Source organism: Cherax quadricarinatus, chromosome 4 (assembly GCF_038502225.1).
Source record: "Cherax quadricarinatus isolate ZL_2023a chromosome 4, ASM3850222v1, whole genome shotgun sequence".
Taxonomy (NCBI): domain Eukaryota; kingdom Metazoa; phylum Arthropoda; class Malacostraca; order Decapoda; family Parastacidae; genus Cherax; species Cherax quadricarinatus.
This window is the reverse complement of record NC_091295.1, coordinates 52,721,071-52,742,471: the sequence shown is the minus strand read 5'-3', so window position 1 is coordinate 52,742,471 and position 21,401 is coordinate 52,721,071.

Genomic DNA, 21,401 nt, shown 5'->3' with positions numbered 1-21,401 from the left:
GAAAAAATTAGAGGAAACAGAGAATGTAGGTTTGTAGATGAGCAAGGAGGTTTCAGAGTGGGTAGGGGATGTGTAGATCAAGTGTTTACATTGAAGCATATACGTGAACAGTATTTAGATAAAGGTAGGGAAGGTTTTTATTGCATTTATGGATTTAGAAAATGCATTTGATAGTGGATAGGGGAGCAATATGGCAGATGTTGCAAGTATATGGAATAGGTGGTTAGTTACTAAATGCTGTGTAGATTTTTATGAGGATAGTGAGGCTCAGGTTAGGGCGTGTAGAAGAGAGGGAGACTACTTCCCAGAAAAAGTAGGTCTTAGACAGGGATGTGCAATGTCACCATGGTTGTTTAATATTTTTATAGGTGAGGTTGTAAAAGAAGTAAATGCTAGAGTGTTCGGGAAAGGGGTGGGATTAAATTATGGGGAATCAAATACAAAATGGGAATTGACACAGTTGCTTTTTGCTGATGTTACTGTGCTTGTGGGAGATTCTAAAGAAAAATTGCAAAGGTTAGTGGATGAGTTTGGGAGTGTGAGTAAAGGTAGAAAGTTGAATGTGAACACAGAAAAGAGCAAGGTGATAAGGGTATCAAATGATTTAGATAAAGAAAAACTGGATATCAAATTGGGGAGGAGGAGTATGGAAGAAGTGAATGTTTTCAGATATTTGGGAGTTGACGTGTCGGCGGATGGATTTATGAAGGACGAGGTTAATCATAGAATTGATGAGGGAAAAAAGGTGAGTGGTGCGTTGAGGTATATGTGGAGACAAAAAACGTTATCTATGGAGGCAAAGAAGGGAATGTATGAAAGTATAGTAGTACCAACACTCTTATATGGGTGTGAAGCTTGGGTTGTGAACTCAGCAGCGAGGAGGCAGTTGGAGGCAGTGGAGATGTCCAGTCTATTGGCAATGTGTGGTGTAAATATTATGCAGAAAATTCGGAGTGTGGAAATTAGGAGAAGGTGTGGAATTAATAAAAATATTATTCAGAGGGCTGAAGAGGGGTTGTTGAGGTGGTTTGGTCATTGAGAGAGAATGGATTAAAGTAGAATGACGTGGAGAGCATATAAATCTGTAGGGAAGGAAGGCGGGGTAGGGGTCGTCCTCGAAAAGGTTGGAAGGAAGGGGTAAGGGAGGTTTTGTGGGAGAGGGGCTTGGACTTCCAGCAAGCGTGCATGACCGTGTTCGATAGAAGTGAATGAAGACGAATGGTATTTGGAACCTGAAGATCTGTTGGAGTGTGAGCAGGGTAATATTTAGTGAAGGGATTCAGGGAAACCGGTTATTTTTTATATAGCCAGACTTGAGTCCTGGAAATGGGAAGTACAGTGCCTGCACTCTAAAGGAGGGGTTTGGGATATTGGCAGTTTGGAGGGATATATTGTGTATTTTTATACGTATACACTTCTAAACTGTTGTGTTCTTGGCACCTCTGCAAAAACAGTGATTATTGTGAGTGAGGTGAAAGTGTTGAATGGTGATGAAAGCATTTTCTTTTTGTGGATTTTCTTTCTTTTTTGGGTCACCCTGCCTCGGTGGAAGACGGCCGACTTGTTAAAAAAAATTACACATATCTTTATATATATATATATATATATATATATATATATATATATATATATATATATATATATATATATATATATATATAATGTCGTGCCGAATAGGCAGAACTTGCGATCTTGTCTTAAATAGCAACGCTCATCTTGTCATATAGGACAAGTGAAAATTTGTGTATGCAATAATTTCGCCAAAATCATTCTGAACCTAACGAAAAAAATATATTTCACTGTGTTTGTTTAGTATTAAATTATTGTAAACAAATCTAAAATATATTTAGTTGGGTTAGGCTAAAATAAATTGCGCTTGTTATAATAAGGTTAAGTAAGTTTTCTAAGTTCCTTTTGGTGCAAAATTAGAAATTTTTGCATCAACATTAATGAAAAAAATATATTTTTAATCGTATAAGAGAAAATTTTAGAAGACTTAATTTTAAATGAATTCTTGCTAATTGACCAGTTTTACATATTCGGCACAACATTATATATATATATATATATATATGTATATATATATATATATATATATATATATATATATATATATATATATATATATATGGATGTTCACACACAAACGTTCCTCTTCTGACATGTATGCATTCGTGTACTCTCACGTATTCATATGTACATACATAGATGTATATACGTATTTCAACCCTAGATTTTCTATTGCACAAATAAAAGAAGTAACATTAATGTGAAGCACTTCAGCTACAGTTAATGTTGCGCCGTGAATGTTGCGCCGTGATGGAGCAGGAAATAATTGCCTGATTTCATTACTCGCGGAATCAGAGACTATGTAATATATGTTTATGTAATTATATTTGTAACTGACTGTCAGCCTGTCCTGTGGTCTCTCTATGTCTGTCTGTCTCTCTGTCTGTCTGTCTGTCTATCTGTCTGTCTCTCTCTCTTTCTCTCTCTCTCTTTCTCTCTCTCTTTCTCTCTCTCTTTCTCTCTCTCTTTCTCTCTCTCTCTCTCTCTCTCTCTCTCTCTCTCTCTCTCTCTCTCTCTCTCTCTCTCTCTCTCTCTCTTTCTCTCTCTCTCTCTCTCTCTCTCTCTCTCTCTCTCTCTCTCTCTCTCTCTCTCTCTCTCTCTCTCTCTCTCTCTCTCTCTCTCTCTCTCTCTCTCTCTCTCTCTCTCTCTGCTACCACTTCCAAAACAAATATCATCAGTGTCCTTGTCCTAGTTCGAGCACCAGCACGCGTCAACACTGGGAAAACCCATTTTAGGTAACTTTTCACATCACAACTTAACCAAAACGATAAAAATGACAATAATATTCGACAAATGGTTTTTGTGCTGATTTGTTCCACACTGTAGAGGGAACAACGAAGCTTGTGTATCCATTAATGAAAATTGTGTGTGTGTGTTCTTTCGTTCGTTCACCTATATGTTGTTGCAGGGGTCGAGTCTTAGCTCCTGGCCCCGCCTTTCAACTTGCCGCTTTGCCAGATTCATTCTCCCCTTATCGAATCTATTGTTACAACTTTGTATGGAATCTCCTTCCACCACTTCGTCGAGATCATTTAACTTCCCTACCACTCTGGTACTGACAGAAATGCTTCCTAACATCCCTGGGATTCATTTGTGTCTAACTTCCAGCTGTGCCCCAGAGTACCTGCTTCCTGCCTCTCAAGCAGCTTGTTCCCGTCTGTCCTATCAATTACTATGAGTATTTTTTATGTTGTCTCTCTTATTTCTTTTGTGCTTTAGGTTCGTTAGATTAAATTCTTTTAGCCTTTCCAATTTCTTAACATACCTCATAAGTTGTGGGTTATATAATGATGCTGGTACTCCAAGATTAGTCTGACGAATGTTGCATAAAGCACCCGTAATGACACTTTGTTGTGATTCCTGAAGGCCATTCTCTGATTTGCCAGTCGAGTATTGGCTGCAGAGGTTATTTGGTTGATGTGAACTTCTGGTGATATAGTAAGCATTATATGCACTCCCAGGTCTTTCTATTTGAATTGGGCCTGTACCCTCTGTCCTCCGACTCTTTACTCTGTTACTGGTTTTCTTACCCTTTCTCTAATATTCATAACCTTGCATTTTCTGGGTTTTAATTCAAGCACCAGATCCTTTTCCAGCCTTTCCCTGTCCTTACCAACGTGTTTCTTCTCATTAGTTCTGCATCATCAGCGACTAGAGATACAGCTGACTCAGTATCAGCTGGAATATCGTTCACATAAACCGAAACCAGTATAGGTCCTAAAACCGATCCTTGTGGTACACCTTTTGTTACTCGTTCCCATTCTGACATCTCTGTCATCTTGCCTATTTCTGCTTGCATCTAGTTCATATTACTCATGCACTTGTATGTGTTTACACGCTCAATTGAGTTTCCTTTTATTCTCGTAATAGTTTTTGTTCATGTAGTGTTTCCTTTCATCTCCGTGAAGAAGTTATCAGAATTCTTTCAGCGTAAGGCATGCATGCCGTAAAAGGTGACTGAAGTGCAAGGAGCAAGGGGCTAGTAATCGCTTCCCCTGTATCAGTTGTTAAAAGGATAATATATATATATATATATATATATATATATATATATATATATATATATATATATATATATATATATATATATATATATATATATATATATATAATGTATGTATATATATGTATGTATATATATATATATATAATATATATATATATATATATATATATATATATATATATATATATATATATATATATATAAATATGCTTGCCAGCATGGAGGGAGGGAGCCAGTTTCTGGTGCTCCATACATTGTGTGTGTAAACCAAGAACCAACATGGTTTACATGGGCCAGTTTCGGCAGGCATCATCATGAGTAACCACCGGAGATTACAGAGTTGTGACAATCTTCTGCATCAGACCGTTGCTTCTGTATCAGTGAAAGTGCAGTGTGCATGTTGGGATTTGGGGAGTAGCGGTGGTGAGGGATCCTGCCAGCGGTGGTGTGGAGGAGGTTTTGTTTACCTCTGTGTCCCGGCCGCTGTCGGGGGTTGGGGGAGGAAGTGGCCGCTCACGACAACATCATCGGATGGTGAACAGAACACCTCGGTTAATAGTGTGAGCATGGTGATTAATGTGCCAAATGGCGAGGGTTTTTTCTAAATGGAATAATAAGTGTATAACAATTAGCAAAAGTTAGTCAGTGATGTGCATCTTGAGCGAACATACAGGGCCACTCCCTAAACTCCCCATCTCTGATCCCATCCCCTCATCCCAGCCAAGGCCCACTGACTTCCTGACCAAAGGTGCTGCTGTTTAGTGTCCCACCAATTACAAGTTCTGCCGCTCGCTACTCCCCCACCCTCATCCCCCATGCATCCATGTTGTCCTACACCCGTCACCCCACAGCTGGCGCCCTCCCACCCCCACGATATCAGCAACGTCACAAGTAGTCGCGGTTTCCCAGGAATCTTCACGACAGAGCCAAAGCCGTTGTTCACGAGGCATTTGCCGGGTGTGCTACAGGGAATGTGCACTCAATCCCTCAACTGGCAACATCCATGCAACAATTGATGTCTAGGCTCCAGGAGAGCTCCAAATGAGAACAACCAACAGCCCCTCCCAGCAGACAGCGCTGACAGCTACTGTGACTTCATCTCTACAGAGGACCTCAAATCTGCAATCAAATTAACATCCACCAGGACTCTGACACACATCCCCAAAGCAGCTCGCCCTCAAGCTGCTAGCAAATTTACTGACCTTCTGAAGACAGTCAACGATGCTCCTTTAAACAACAGATCCTGGCACAACCTGCTGCTTTTTGGCAATGCCTGTTTGGCTGTCCCACCAAGGAGGGACAAGTCACTAGCAACACATGTTATTAGGGTAATAAATGCATTCCCAAGGGATGACAACCTCGTCCGTCTCCCTCCGAGGGCGACAAACACCCGCCGGGCAAATGCCAACAACAGGACACCAGACGCCTCAAAAATCAGAGCCCAAATTAGCAAAAAAATAGAAGAGGGTAATACTATTGGAGCTCTGAGGCTTATAACCAGTGAGGATACCATCGCTCCCAAGGACGTCAGCACGGCGCAAGCTCTGAAGGACAAACATCCACCCAGGGCTCCCAGTACCAACATTGACCTCCCTGACATTGCAGCAGGCGAAGAACATCTAACCTTACAGGATGCTGATGTGTATAAAGCTGCTATGTCATTTCCACAGGAGGTTTCACCCGTTTAAGGCCTCAACACTTAAAACAAATACTCAGTCTAGCACTTGGTGATGTTTCAGAGAGGCTGCTGTCTCAACTCACCAAATTTTCCAACCTGTGCCTGGCTGGCAGTGTCCCAGAGGCCATCAGACCCCTTTTCTTTGGTGCCTCATTGTGTGCCCTTCGGAAAAAGGATGGCAGAATCAGGCCCATTGCAGTGGGCAACACCCTTCGGCGCCTAGTTGCCAAGGCTGCAGTAAGAAGGGTGAGTCAAGAGGCTGCTGCAATGCTGAAACCAACTCAGCTGCAGCTGCCCACGCAGCACGAGTATATATCAAAAACATGTCCGATGAAAAAGCCTTGGTCAAATTGGATTTTGCCAACGCTTTCAACTCAGTCAGAAGGGATGCTGCTCTTCAAGCAGTTTATAGAAACTTCCCTTCCCTTTATCCCTTCATAGAATCGTGTTATAGTGTGACTTCCAAACTATTGTTTGGGGACCATGAAATTGACTCATGTGAGGTCACTGGTCAAGTGCAGTCATACCTGCCTAAGCTCTTGGGAGTTAGCGTGGGCTGTTACCCATACTATGGCTTGTTGTAGTGCTTTAGAATCCCAGGTTCATGTGTTGAAGAAGGAGATTCTACTTCTTCAGGAAGAAAATAGGAAGCAGAAGCTTCGCATAGATGAGTTTGGGAGCGAGTGTGAGAAGGATTTAGCTGGTAAGGGGGAAATGGTCACCAGCAGTGATAGTGGCAGCCGCTTTAAGTGGCAAGTGGTTCACAGTTCAGGAAGAAGGAAGATGAGGAGAGTTAATAGAGAAGATGTGAAGGTAGGAAATCGATTCTCTGTTCTCCAAGACGAGTGTACTTCAGTGATTAGTGAGGTTGAAGGTACAACTGATTCCCCTGCTAATCAAGGTAAGAATATTTTAATAGGCGATTCTCAGGTAAGATATATGGACCGTGCATTTTGTAACAGACAGAAAGGTCAGACAGTGTGTGTCTTCCTGGAGCTGGTGTTGGCGACATAGTCAGCAGGTTGGATAATATTATGGTAGGTAATGGGAACAAGCCCATTATCTGTCTTAGTGCTGGGGGTAATGACATTGGGAAGGGCATGAGAGAGGAGCTGCTGGATAAGTACAGGTCAGCCATAGAAGTAGTTAGGTCTAAGGGAGGGATCCCAGTCATATGTAGCATCTTGCCTAGAAAGGGAGTGGGCAATGAATGGATGTCTAGGGCAATTGGTATAAATTGCTGGCTAGACAGGTACTGCAAGGAACTTGCAATCCCATTCATTGATAACTGGGACCTTTTCTATGGCAAACGTGATATGTATGCAAGGGATGGGGTTCATCTCTCTGCGGATGGAGTGGTTGCATTAGCCAATTCAATTGAGAGGGTAATTGATGACTTGTCTAGGAATTTAAACTGATAGATTATAGAGGTATGAGTGTTTGTGGGAAACAATCAGGCTGCGGCATTAGGGTTAAAAACAGCAGTTATTACCGGGATACCTCAGGGATATGTTTAAAAGACAATATTCAAAATAAAGTTGCTAGTAATGGCAAATCAATTGATCAACAAACAAGGATAGATAGTAGAGGGCAACGAGTGACTAGCTCCCTTAAGGTTTACTATACAAATAGTAGGAGTCTAAGAAATAAGATAGATGAGCTAAAATTACTTGCAAGTGTAGGTAATATAGATATTATTGGTATAACAGAGACCTGGTTCAACCTGAAAGATAGAGAAATGCCTTCTGAATGCAACATACAGGGTTATAAACTATTCCACACTGATAGGGTCAACAGGAAGGGTGGTGGTGTGGCGATGTATGTCAGAGAAAATTTAAATTGTTGTCTTAGACATGATATAAGATTAGAAACATCGAACACAGAATCGATTTGGCTACAGTTTCTCGAGGGACGTGACAAATTAATTTTGGGTGTGATTTATAGGCCCCCAAACCTTGATAGGGAGTGCAGTAAGCTGTTATGGGACGAAATTCATAAGGCATCTAGATATGAAAATGTTGTGATCATGGGAGATTTTAACTTTAGACAAATTGATTGGAACAATATGACAGGAAATCTTGAGTATAGCGACTTTCTTGATACTGTTCAGGATTGCTTTTTAGAACAGGTTGTGACAGAACCAACTTGAGGAAACAATCTGCTTGACTTGGCTCTTGCCAACAAAGATTCACTAATTAATATACTTGAGGTTAATGATGAGCTTGGGGAAAGTGATCACAAATCACTTAGTTTCAATATGTCATGGAATTACCCAGATAACTGCAATCAAATCTCTGTCCCAGATTATCGCTTGGACGACTTCATTGGACTGAAAAATTACTTGGGTGGGCTAAATTGGGATGTCCTGACTGTGGGTCAGGTAGGTGATCTTGGTTGCCAATATGACGTTTTTCAGAGCATAGTTCTAGCTGCCCAGACAACTTTTGTTCCGAGTAGGGAAATTAAATCTAACAAAAATGATCCCAAATGGATTAACAATAGATTAAAAAATCTCATTGGTCAAAAGAGAGGCATATATAGGCGTATCAAAAGAGGGGATGGGCAGTTAAGTAATCAATATATTCAATTAAAGAGAGAAATAGAAAAAGGAATAAGAAAACCAAAAAGGGATTACATGTATGAGGCTAAGGTCACAAGGGATTCAAAGACTAACCCAAAAGGGTTCTTTCAGGTAAACAGAAGTAAGATTAGGGACAAGATTGGCCCACTTAAGAGTAACTCTGGTCAGATCACTGACAGTGATAAGGATATGTGAAATTCTAAATACCTACTTCCTCTCAGTTTTCACCCAGGAAAATACTAGCGATATTCCTGAAATAATAGATTACGTAGAACAGGATGATAATAAACTATGTACGATTGCGGTAACTAGTGACATGGTCCTCAGACAAATAGAGAAACTAAAACCTAACAAATCCCCAGGTCCTGATGAACTGTTTGCAAGGGTGTTAAAGGAATGTAAAGAGGAACTTAGCATACCTTTGGCTAATCTTTTTAACATATCACTACAAACTGGCATAGTGCCTGATAAGTGGAAAATGGCAAATGTAATGCCTATTTACAAGGCAGGTGACAGGTCCTTGGCTTCGAACTATAGACCAATAAGCCATACCTCCATAGTGGGAAAATTTGTGGAATCAATAATTGCCGAAGCAATTCGTAGCCATCTTGACAGGCACAGATTGATGAATGATTCTCAACACGGTTTTACAAAGGGGCGTTCATGTCTTACGAATTACTAACTTTTTTCACTAAGGTGTTTGAGGAGGTAGATCATGGTAATGAATATGATATTGTGTATATAGACTTTAGTAAGGCTTTCGATAGAGTTCCACACCAGAGGCTATTGAGGAAACTTAGGGCACACGGAATAGGTTGGAGAAATTTTTTCCTGGGTAGAGGCATGGCTGACAAATAGACAGCAGAGAGCTTGCATAAATGGGGAGAAATCAGAATGGGGGCACGTCACAAGCGGTGTTCCTCAGGGGTCAGTGTTGGGCCCGTTGTTGTTCACAATTTACATAAACGACATAGATGAGGGAATAAATAGCGACATAAGCAAATTTGCTGATGACACCAAAATAGGCCGTCCAATTCGTTCTAATGAGGACATTAAAGCACTCCAGGATAATTTGAATAGACTGACGCAATGGTCGGAGAAGTGGCAGATGCAGTTTAATATTGAGAAATGCAAAGTTCTAATGTTGGACAGTTAAATAACCATGCCACACATAAACTAAATAATGTAGATCTTAATACTACCGATTGCGAAAAGGATTTAGGAGTTCTGGTTAGCAGTAACCTAAAACCAAGACAACAGTGCATTAGTGTTCGCAATAAAGCTAACAGAATTCTTGGCTTCATATCTAGAAGTATAAATAATAGAAGTCCTCAGGTTGTTCTTCAACTCTATATATCCTTGGTTAAGCCTCATTTAGACTATGCTGCTCAGTTCTGGTCACCGTATTACAGAATGGATATAAATGCTCTGGAAAACGTACAAAGAAGGATGACAAAGATGATCCGATGTATCAGAAATCTTCCCTATGAGGATAGACTGAGGGCCCTGAATCTGCACTCTCTCGAAAGACGTAGAATTAGGGGGGATATGATCGAGGTGTATAAATGGAAAACAGGAATAAATAAAGAGGATGTAAATAGTGTGCTGAAAATTTCCAGCCAAGACAGGACTCGCAGCAATGGTTTCAAGTTAGAAAAATTCAGATTCAGGAAGGATATAGGAATGCACTGCTTTGGTAATAGAGTTGTGGATGAGTGGAACAAGCTCAAGAGTACAGTTATTGAGGCTAAAACGTTGTGTAGTTTTAAAAATAGGTTAGATAAATACATGAGTGGGTGTGGGTGGGTGTAAGTTGGACCTGACTTGCTTGTGCTGCTGGGTCTGGTGCAGTGCTCCATCCTTGTGTGGGGATGACCAGACTGGGTGGGTCATTGGGATAATCCGGGGGGTGGGTCATTGGTCTAATCCTGGGGGAGGACATGGACCTGCTCCGCATGGGTCAGTAGGCCTGTTGCAGTGTTCCTTCTTTCTTATGTTCTTATGAGAGAGTGCAACAGGGGGACCCTCTCGCCCCATTTCTATTTTGTTTGGTCATCAAGGAAGTCATAGAAGCACTCTCCAGCGAGCTCAATAGCTGGTACAACAGAATCTTTCCTTCCTGGAGTTTACCTGGAGAGAGTTCCGGGGGTCAACGCCCCCGCGGCCCGGTCTGTGACCAGGACATCAGTAAAATTAAAGACATCGGAGAAAGCCTGGGCCTTTCTTTAAACCCCACCAAATGTGAAATAGTTTCTACTAATCGACAGATGATTCAGAATATTAGTGCTGTTTTACCAGGAGCACGAGCCATTGATCCAGCCAATAGCACTCTCCTTGGTGCTCCTCTTGGGTCCAATGCCATCGATTTGATCCTAGAAAAAGTCTCAGACCTCCGGACGATGGAAAGCAGGATGAAAGACATTGACACACATGATGCCTTCTACCTACTCACCAGATGCCTGTCAATCCCAAAACTTTCCGACTTTCTGAGATGCTCCCCAGCCTTCAGCAGTCCAAAACTCAAGGAATATGACTCTCTCCTTAAAACTATGCTAGAGAGTGTATTGAATCTTTCCCTTGAAGATGGACAGTGGTTGCAAGCCTCACTTCGGATCAGGCTTGGGGGGCTAGGGGTATGCAGATCCTCCCAGATTGCTCTACCAGCTTTCCTATCCTCTTCCATAGCATCAAACGAGTTGATAAGACAAATTCTTCCTGATAACCTCAGTGACTCAGCAAGAATGGGAGACTCTTGCTGGTCCAGCACCAAACCCTAGTGCAGCACTGGCTCACAAACAGTCATGCTGGGATGGCCCGATTGCTGAAAAGGTGCTTGCCTACATGCTCAAGACTGCAACATCAGATAGGGAGACTGCCCGTCTCCAGGTTGTGAGCGCATTCGCTCCGGGGACTTCCTCCAAACAGTTCCCATATCGGCAATGAGAACGCAACTCGACCCTAAGACCCTCCGTATTGCAGTGACTCTGCGTCTTGGTGCCCCAATTCACACAGAATATACGTGTATTTGCGGCGAAGCGCAAGCAGACAAATACGGTCTACATGGTCTTGACTGTTCCAAAACCAAGGGCTGGCATGCAAGACACAATGAGGTCAACGATATCATAAAGAAAATCCTTGCTACAGCTGGATGCCCAGCCGAGAGGGAGCCCCGATCACTAGCAACCAACAATACCCACAATCCAGCAAACTGCCCCGACGGGATCACCATCTATCCTTGGAAGAATGGCAAGCTCTTAGCATGGGACTATACCAGTGAGTCCACACTGGCTGACACCTATATCCATCACAGTGTGGGGCGACAGGGAGGAGCTGCTGACCACAGGAAGGAGTACAAGATCAGCAAGTACAGGGACATAAGCCAACAGTATCAATTTGTTCCAGTGTGATCAGAGACCTTGGGATCATGGGAAAAAAATGTCACAAGTTTCCTTAACGAATTGGATTCCAGATTCATCGACACAACCAAGGACACAAGGGCAGACACTTTCATACTCCAGCGCCTCAGCGTGGCCATCCAGAGGGGGAAATGCTTGCTGCATACTTGGCTCGCGTCCGGCTTTGGAGGAGATGGAGGAAATTCATGATCTTTAATACATTGTACCACTGTATTCATGTTTGTGTTTTTCTGTAAATGTATTCTGTTTATTAATAAATGTCCACATAGAATATAAAATATAGGGGGTGGCAGGAGAAGAAAATATTCAAACAGCTCCGGGGAGAACCTTGAGTTTTCCCTGAGGTACGTATATTGAATTTCTGAGGATGAGGGTCACCATTCCAGCTATAGAGGTGGTACTTCCCTATATATATATATATATATATATATATATATATATATATATATATATATATATATATATATATATATATATATATATATATATATATAATGAGTGGGAGAGAGAGAGAAGCATCCCTGGCCGGTCTGAGGTGGAATCACAATTAGTATAATGTCTTCACGTTCCATGTCTAAAATTTACATAAATTAAAACTTGACAAAGTTAATGAATGGAGCGATTTTTTCTCTCTCTCTCTCTCTCTCTCTCTCTCTCTCTCTCTCTCTCTCTCTCTCTCTCTCTCTCTCTCTCTCTCTCTCTCTCTCTCTCTCTCTCTCTCTTTCTCGGGCATCTCTCTATTATCCACGTCTCGCTCAAGGCTCATATTACTGTTATCTGTTTCCACTCTCTTCCTCTTTCGCTATAGTCTTTTCTGTTTTTCTTTCTTCTTCTAGTTCTCTGTCTTTGCTGCTTACCTGCCTTTCATTTATTTGCATCTCTTCTTATCTGCCTGTTGTGTGTGTGTGTGTGTGTGTGTGTGTGTGTGTGTGTGTGTGTGTGTTTCATTTCAGATAGTTGACGTGATTTCTGTATTAATATTATTATTATGATTGTTATATCTCCTGGAAATCTCTAAACCCGTAATGATTATTGTACAAGTCTCTAAGAATGAGAAGGAACCTGATTTATCCCGTGGGAGAGGAGCGAAAATCCCATTCCTCGTATCAAGAATCCTTCAACAGCATCAGTTCCTAACCTTTGAAAGGTTACTTTGGCAACACTAACTATCCAATACTTTAAGAAAATAGCTGACCGATGAATAAATGATACATAAATATACACACACACACACACATACACACAGACACACACATACATATATATATATATATATATATATATATATATATATATATATATATATATATATATATATATATATATATATATATATTGTGTGTGTGCGAATTTTTTTATTAACACATCGGCCGTTTCCCACCAAAACCGAGTGGCCCGAAAAAGAAAAACTTTCATCATCATTCACTCCATCACTGTCTTGCCAGAGGCGCGCTTACACTACATTTATAAAGCTGTAACATTAACACCCCTCCTTCAGAGTGCCGGCACTGTTCTTCCCATCTCCATTACTCAAGTCCGGCCTGGCGGTTTCCCTGAATCAAGTCCAAAAAACCATTTGTTTCCATTCGTTCCTATGTAACACGCCCACGCATGCTTGCTTGAAGTCAAAGCCTCTCGCACACTAAACCTCCTTTACCCCCTCTTTCCAACCTTCCCTAGGCCTACCCCTATCCCACCTTCCCTCCGCTACAGATTTATACTCTCTCGATATCAATCTATTTTGTTCCAGCCACTCTACATGTCCGAACCACCTCAACAACCCCTCCTCAGCCCTCATGAAAATAGTTTTGTTAATCCCGCACCTCCTCCTAATTTTCACACCACACATTGCCCTCAGACATGACATCTTCTCTGCCTCCTGCCTTCTCCTTGTTGCAACATTCACCATACATACATACATATATATATATATATATATATATATATATATATATATATATATATATATATATATATATATATATATATATATATAAGATTGCTTTCAAATTACCTACCCCCATTGGGTTAATTGTATATGCAATAAATATACCTGATTTTCGGTCGTTTTCATATGATAATTTAGGAGAGCCTCTCTTGGTCGGCTTCAGACTTACATAATTTGTATATCCTATTTACCTGAAGTTTGAGAATCTTATTGGAGTGTTTATGTGCAATCTGACAATTTTATTTTAAAATGATATTTCAGTTTCTCCTGGAATAGCGATACCTTCTTAGAAAGAGTTCATCTTGAAATTAGCGATGCATCCCGTGTAAAGGAAGATTCCCGTTGAGTACTCTCTATTGGCGCACCCCTCAAGTAAGGTTCCTTGATGTTGGTGAGGGGCTCTTGATTTAGGGAATTGGATCTGTGCTCCAGTTCCCTGAATTAAGCCTGAATGCCTTCCACATCCCCCCCCCCCCAGGCGCTGTATAATCCTCCGGGTTTAGCGCTTCCCCTTGATTATAATAATAATCTATTGGCGCAAATTTGCCAGTTTGCTAATATGGTGAATAAACTTGGATTTGTTGGATTCTTTGAGCTAATTAACGGATGATTTAAACTTTCAGCGGCATTGTGTGTTTCTCAATGGAACTTTAGTTTTGATTTTGGATTGTGTAAGTTTTAATTTGCTAGTTTCAGTAAACAAATGGTTTTCTGTCCAGTAATTGGAGAATGAGTCTTCTGACTGGTTTGAAACTTTACACGCTGGCGTATTTTATTTGAAGTTTTGGGGTGATTTTGGGTTGTGAAGGGGGAAATTTGACAGATTTTGTTGAAGAAGCCGGGGAAATTTTAAATACTAGTCTTTAGACTATAACTTGTGAATTCCTCCTCAGATCGGCTTCAAACCTTCAACACCGATAACTTGAAAATACAACTTCAGAGTGATTGAAACTGAAACTAAGATAATCAGAGAATGCCTCTTCTGCTTGGGTATAAATTTGGAGTATCTTAGCGGAGGGTTTAAATTGTTTGGGTTTGTGTTGGTACCAATTTTTTATTTGTCTTGATTCAAAAACTATTTTCTATGCAATAACTTGTGAATAACTCTTGTGGGTGGTTTCATTTTTTCAGTGCTAATATTTAGCTGCTCTATAAACTTGTGCCCTATTCTGCACTACTTCTTTTGCATGCATTGAGGAGGAGGAGGAGGCAGGGCTTAATTAGGTCATGACCAGATAAGTTATGTCAGAGGTGGAAAAGTAAATACAAATGCAAAATAATTCGTGCCACTTTGGCAACGTTTCGCCCACACATTGGGCTTCATTAAGTGACGTAAAGGGCCAGATAAGGAACGTTAGTTGCTGCGAAGAGGTTGGAATTGAGAAGGACCTGCCAGGTATGGGTCAGAGACACCGAGCTCGTGCCTAGCTAATACCAGAGGAACTCATCCCGTGTCCACCTGAGGTCAGAGGAACCAAGCTCACCAAAACAAATTAATTTACCCCCAAAAATGTAATTAAAACTCTCTGGGACTTTAATGAAAACCGGAAGTTAGTTTTGTTTTGCCGATGGAATTCAGATTTTCTTCCTTTAAATACCAATGTGTAAATATTCATGAGGAAGAGCTAAACCTGTAGGGGCAATGGAAGGGGTGTAACTCAAGTCTTTTTTCAAGGGAGAGAGAGACCTTTCCCTGCATCAAGGCGGTTCCTCCCAGCGACTGGAGAGAAATATAATGAAAGATGGAGAGTTTTCATTGTATTTGGCCCCCGAAGTTTTAATTGCAAATGGCAATGGTGGAGATGAGTGAAAATAATGGTAATGCTATTACTGCTACTAATAAAATAGTAAAAAATAATAGTGCTACTAGTATTTTTATTACTACTATTGATGATAAGATCACTACTGCTGCTACTGTCATTACTGTTACTACTACTACGATTGTGACTACTAGGAGTAGTTCTACTACTGTTACTACTACTACGATTGTGACTACTAGTAGTAGTTCAACTACTGTTACTACTACTACGATTGTGACTACTAGTAGTAGTTCTACTACTACGATTGTGACTACTAGAAGTAATTCTACTACTGTTACTACTACGACTGTGACTACTGGAAGTAGTTCTACTACTGTTACTACTACTACTACTACGATTGTGGCTACTAGGAGTAGTTCTACTACTATTACTACTACTATTTTGACACGTGCAGCACTCGAGTCAAAAAGATGGAATCTGGGTTTATAAGCGCACAATAATAAGACAGAAATTCACACAGAAATAACCATTGTTAGTGGCGGAAGGAGGGAGGGAGGCAACAGGACAATGAAGGGGAGAAAAGGAGGAAGCAGGAGATAAATTATTGGAGCGATCCTCTGAAGATAGTGTATGTGTTAGAGAGAGAGAGAGAGAGAGAGAGAGAGAGAGAGAAGTGAAAGGGAAGGCAACACAGAGCATTTTCTGAATTCCAATAATTTCGAGTTGCATCTTGCGAATTGGCTGGAGAGATTATCTCTAAGAAATCGAGAGATTCCTTTGGAATTCATAATCAAAAGTTTAATGAAGAATGCAGTCGGTGGAACACTCTGCCACCTTTGAAAAGACTGAAGCCGAGCTGAAGAGCCGTTCCACAGTCATCGCACGGAAACTAATATCCAATATTTAATATTATCCTCTACCCTAGAACTAACAAAGTCGAATAACAGTGTGACCGTCATCGAGGCTATTTTCTCCCAAATGCCACAATCTCACTGTTATAGGTTCCTGTTGGAGAATACTGTGTCTGGGAATGTGATAACTAGCTTTAGCAGAGACAAGTGTGTTACATATCACAAGTACTGTGTGTATATATATTTGCAATAAAATCTCAGACAGGTCACATTAACAATGCAAGACAAGTCACAAGCTAAAGATTTCCATTCCTCGCCCTAGGAGGTTCACTATTTTTTCAGTGGTTATTTTGCATATTTTGATATCACTTGTTTACTGTGATATTATAGCGTATATATTTATATATTATATATGTTAACACATCGGCCGTTTCCCACGTAGGCAGGGTGGCCCGTAAAAGAAAAATTTTCCCCATCATTCACTCCATCACTGTCTTGCCAGAGGCGCGCTTACGCTACGGTTATAAAACTGCAACATTATATAAACATTATATAAAGCTGAGACATGTACGGATGATGAAAACAGTGACACATGAAGCTTCATTGTATATTTCCCAGTGAGCTTTGGAACACCTCTGTTATCTGGTATTCTGTAAAATTAGAAGATTTAAGCATAAGTCCAAATCTTAAACTTGAAAAATTGTCGTAAAAGTTCAAAAATCTAAAGCGAAAAATAAGTGGAGCAAAGTTACTATTACGACTGCATAATGTTATACGGAGCGGGGAAGTTTTATCTCTTAAGTGTACAAGCACGCTGCTGTGGTCACCTTCATGGCGTTGTATTGATTAAACACAGATCACCTAGAATAATTTATCTAGAAATGAATTAGTGTTGAAAGCTCATTGGTTCTATTATGTGGTGCTGATACTCCGTATTGCTAAAATGTTCATGCCTTTTTTTATGGATTACTCCTCTTAGTGGATGACCTGGCTGTGTTCACCTGTGTTCATATTCGATGGAAGACAAAACACCTAGTAACTCTCTTTTTCTCTTTCTCACCACTTCCTCTCCTCTACTTCCCTTCCTCGCCACCATCAGTCCCTCCCACTGTCCACCTCATATATTGATTGCTTCCTATCAGTGTTATCAATGATTCTGTACTTTCTCGCGTCACGTACTTAAAATCTCTGTTTCATAAGGGAAGGCTGAGAAGAGCTTTGGTCTTTAGAGGCTTGGTCTCTGGGTCTCTGAGGAAGGGAGTTGTTGTCGGAGTGAGTGGTGGTTTGGGTCACTGGGGAAATATCGAGGGTATGAATTGCTGAGTATCAGGGGTTGAGTTTCTACCCCAGACTCTGGCCTTTTTATTTCTCTGGCTGTTTTGTATACCGTTGTCAATGGTGAGAGTAAATGCTTTTGTGTGTGTTTGCTAGTGTGAGTGCGCATGGGAGTGATACATCTGCGTGTACCTAAGTGAGTGTTAATGTGGGGTGGGTGGGTGTCGGGGATTCTTCCTTTGTAAACAGACAAAATCTCATACAAACACTGTAAAATCTTGGACGGAGAGCATTCACTCAGACGAAGAACTGTTTGAAGTGCAAAAGGTGAATCAATAACTCGAACTTGTCATGAAACTTGCAGGCAAGAGGTGCAACGCAGATATTGATAATTAATGTTTTTGGTATGGTTATAGATCATTTTAACTGACTGCCCACTGAGGCTGAGAGTATAAAAACAATCCAGTCATTTAAGTTCCAGCTTAACAAACACGTTGCGAATACTGCACATGGACTGTTTTTAATAACATCCTTAAGACCATCAGCATACACCGAGGGTCCCTGGCCATAATAGGAGGAGTCACGCGAGTTAAAACCAAACTCTACTACTAGAAGTAGCCGGACCGTAGATAATCTTCCACTACCACCGTTACTTCCACCATCACCACCACCACTACTACTTCCCTTCCTCCACCAACAACACCACCACTACTACCACAACATCTGCCTACTTACGTAATTTCCCTGGGTAATTTCAACATGGTGCAGACCTCATTTGTGTGAACCGAGGGAATCGCACTAACTGGTTCATTATACTAACTGGGTTTAATGGATTGATTTAACTCATCATATTAGCTGGGTTACCTGGAGAACTGAGTTGAGTTTATCGACTGGCTTATCTTGAAGGACTGTATAGATTGGATTGACCGAGATGACGAGAGTGACTGGCTTGCTGATCTGACTGGGCTAAACACTGTTCTTGGATTAGTAAAAGCAACTGGAATGACTGGACTAGCTGAACTGACTTCACTGATTCCACTGAATAGTCTCGGTTGATTGGCTTAATGGAACTGTGTTGATTTGATTTCCTCTATTGAATTTGTAGACTGATTTAGTTATTTTGATAGGATTAGCAGCTTTAATATAATTTATTTGGTTGATAGAACTTGTCAGATATATTGGTTTGCTTGAGTTACTAACTTCACTTGATGAACAGAACTGACTGAATCGAGATTAATTGGGTGAACTGAACCTACAGAGATGATAGGATCCTACTGGCATGCTTAACTGAGCCGAATAAATTGATTAGACTGGTTGCTCTAATTGCTGGGCACGATGGTCACTGAGAGGATTTAATGAGCTGTAGTAGTAGGTAGAACTATGATGCTTGCGTTAGCTAGGTGGATTTAGCTGATTAAATTAATTCAGCATGAGAATGGAAGAGCATTGCTGGTGACCTACTGGCACAGGCTAAGAAAGTCCTTCTCAAATCCAGAAGTATTCGCATCCGTGGCCCGGGCCAACATAAGAGTCCGTGCATTGTCTGTGTAAACAGAGAGCTTTTAACTCCATTTAAGCTTGTCTGAAAGCCAGACTCCAGCAATACTGAATGTATGACAATGCTTGCGAGAAACATGCAAATGTAAACATCACACCAGAAAGGGACAGTGTTTCTCTCAGGTAGAACTTCGTCTTCATTAATTCTCCCTGTTATTCACCTAAAGAGGAGAACTCTGAACAGTGTGGGGTCATTTACGGTAAAGTTTGCTATAAATAACTCTTATATATATATACACACACACTCTCCCGCTCCAACTACACAAGATTCTTCGTATAAACCTTGGGAATAGATACCGACAAACTGCTTTAGAATTACTCGTAAGCAAACACTAGGACATATTTATTAAAGAAAAAACGTGTCGGTCCTGGAACCTTGATCACTTCTAACAAGTTCCCAGGAAACGTGTTTTAATTAATGTGTCCTAGTGTTTGCTTAGTGTCTTTCTAAGCCAAACAGGATTCTTACACCAAATCACAAAAAAAATACCCACAATTGCAAGAAAAATAGTTAATTGTTTCAGCAACATTGTCTTACATTATCGTCACACAACAATTCAGGAACGCTGTTACCATGGGATCCATTGCAGTGTCTCCCTACTGTGTAATCTACAAGTGTTCGCTAATTGCTTGACTAGTTGTATCATATTGATGATCATCAAAACACATACTTAGGATTAGATACATGTGCAGCATCTGGGTATCTTTAATATGTAGATGTTTCCCCATCCAGTGCCTTATCAATACACTAGAAGAACATGATATGAAGAATGTTTTTACATAAAACGAGGTAATCAGATGTTGCAAATGTGTCCAATTCTTCATCTTCTCGGTATTGTATACCTAGGAGGAGGATTAGTTGGAGGAGGAATTAAATAGGAGATTAAAAGAATTACTTGGCTATTGCGGAGCTTCATGTTAAAAAGGTTTGGATAGAATTACCTTGTTGTCGACTGTAAGGAAGAGCCACTCGTTGCAGAGCCTGCTTATCAGATAATATATCGCTCAGTGTAGAGCTTCACCAAGTCATGACAATGCTCTATACAGAGAGAAATATCGTCCAGGTGAGAGCATTTTTTCTGCAGTTACATCATTTGAACAGTCTTCTTATTTCACCCAAAAGTAATTTTGCAAAAGATGGAGTCACGCTCGACAACCTTAGATCTCTTCTGCAAGTGTCATTAAGCACTTGCGTATTTCTCTAACACTTAGGACTTTACACTCCCTGTGTGAATGTAAAGATATTGTTAGGGATCACACGTGTACCAAGAATGGATCGGTAAGCCAGCTGAAGGTATCGGTCAAATGGCCAAAAGCTCCGCTGAGCGGATCATCAAGAGGATTTCTTGAGTCATGTTGACGGCAGTGAAGGGACTTGAGCTAGAGTTCGTCACGGCCACGCTAGCTGGAGATTCGTCTGTAAAAACTTGCATTTGTGGTCACAGTGGTGCCTGTGCTAACCTTCCTATGGTGTAGAAATATACCTAGTTGGATGAATCTTATTGTGGCTAGCTGGTCTAGTGGCTAACGCGCCGGGCTGGAGTTTTGAGACTCTATGACCGCGGGTTCAATCCCGGCCGGGGGTATGGTTTGTTTGCAATCGTGTCATTACGATTTCTTGAGTCATAACTGTTAGTGTTATGTCTCAGATTCTCAAGAAAATAGTGTCTTCCTTTCTTCCGGGAAAATCGGAGCTCTGTCCATATTTTGCGATTCCTTAAATGCTCTGTAGACACGTAGATCTCTTTTCTTCTGTGGAAATCATTACCGTATCAACCAGAAGTACAGAACTTGTGCTCTGGAGCCCCTAGAGTGGAAAAAAATATCATCACTTGGCATAAATATTCATGAAACTGAAGTTCCTTTGGGAAATGGTTGGATAAATACGAAGATTGGAATGGGTGGTTTTTAATAAGGATCTGCCTTGTATGACCAGTTCGCCTGCTGCGGTGCTCCTTCTGTTCTAATTTCCATATAGAAATGAAGGTAATGAACGAAACCTGATAGATAAATCGTGTTTCAAGCAACACTGAAATTTACGAAACGGCTCTTTGGACTATAAAACTTGCAGCCATTTACAGCAACAGAGACGTCAGGGTGGGCATGTAAGCCACTGGAGTCTTTCAGAAGAGTTCAGTTAAAATGAAATTTGCAGATAGCTACCCGTCTTGTGGTGCAACAGGTGTCTTCAGGTTGTCCATGACGCTAGTCCAGTAGAAAGATCTTGAATATTGGTCGTTGTACTTGAAAAACTACTGAC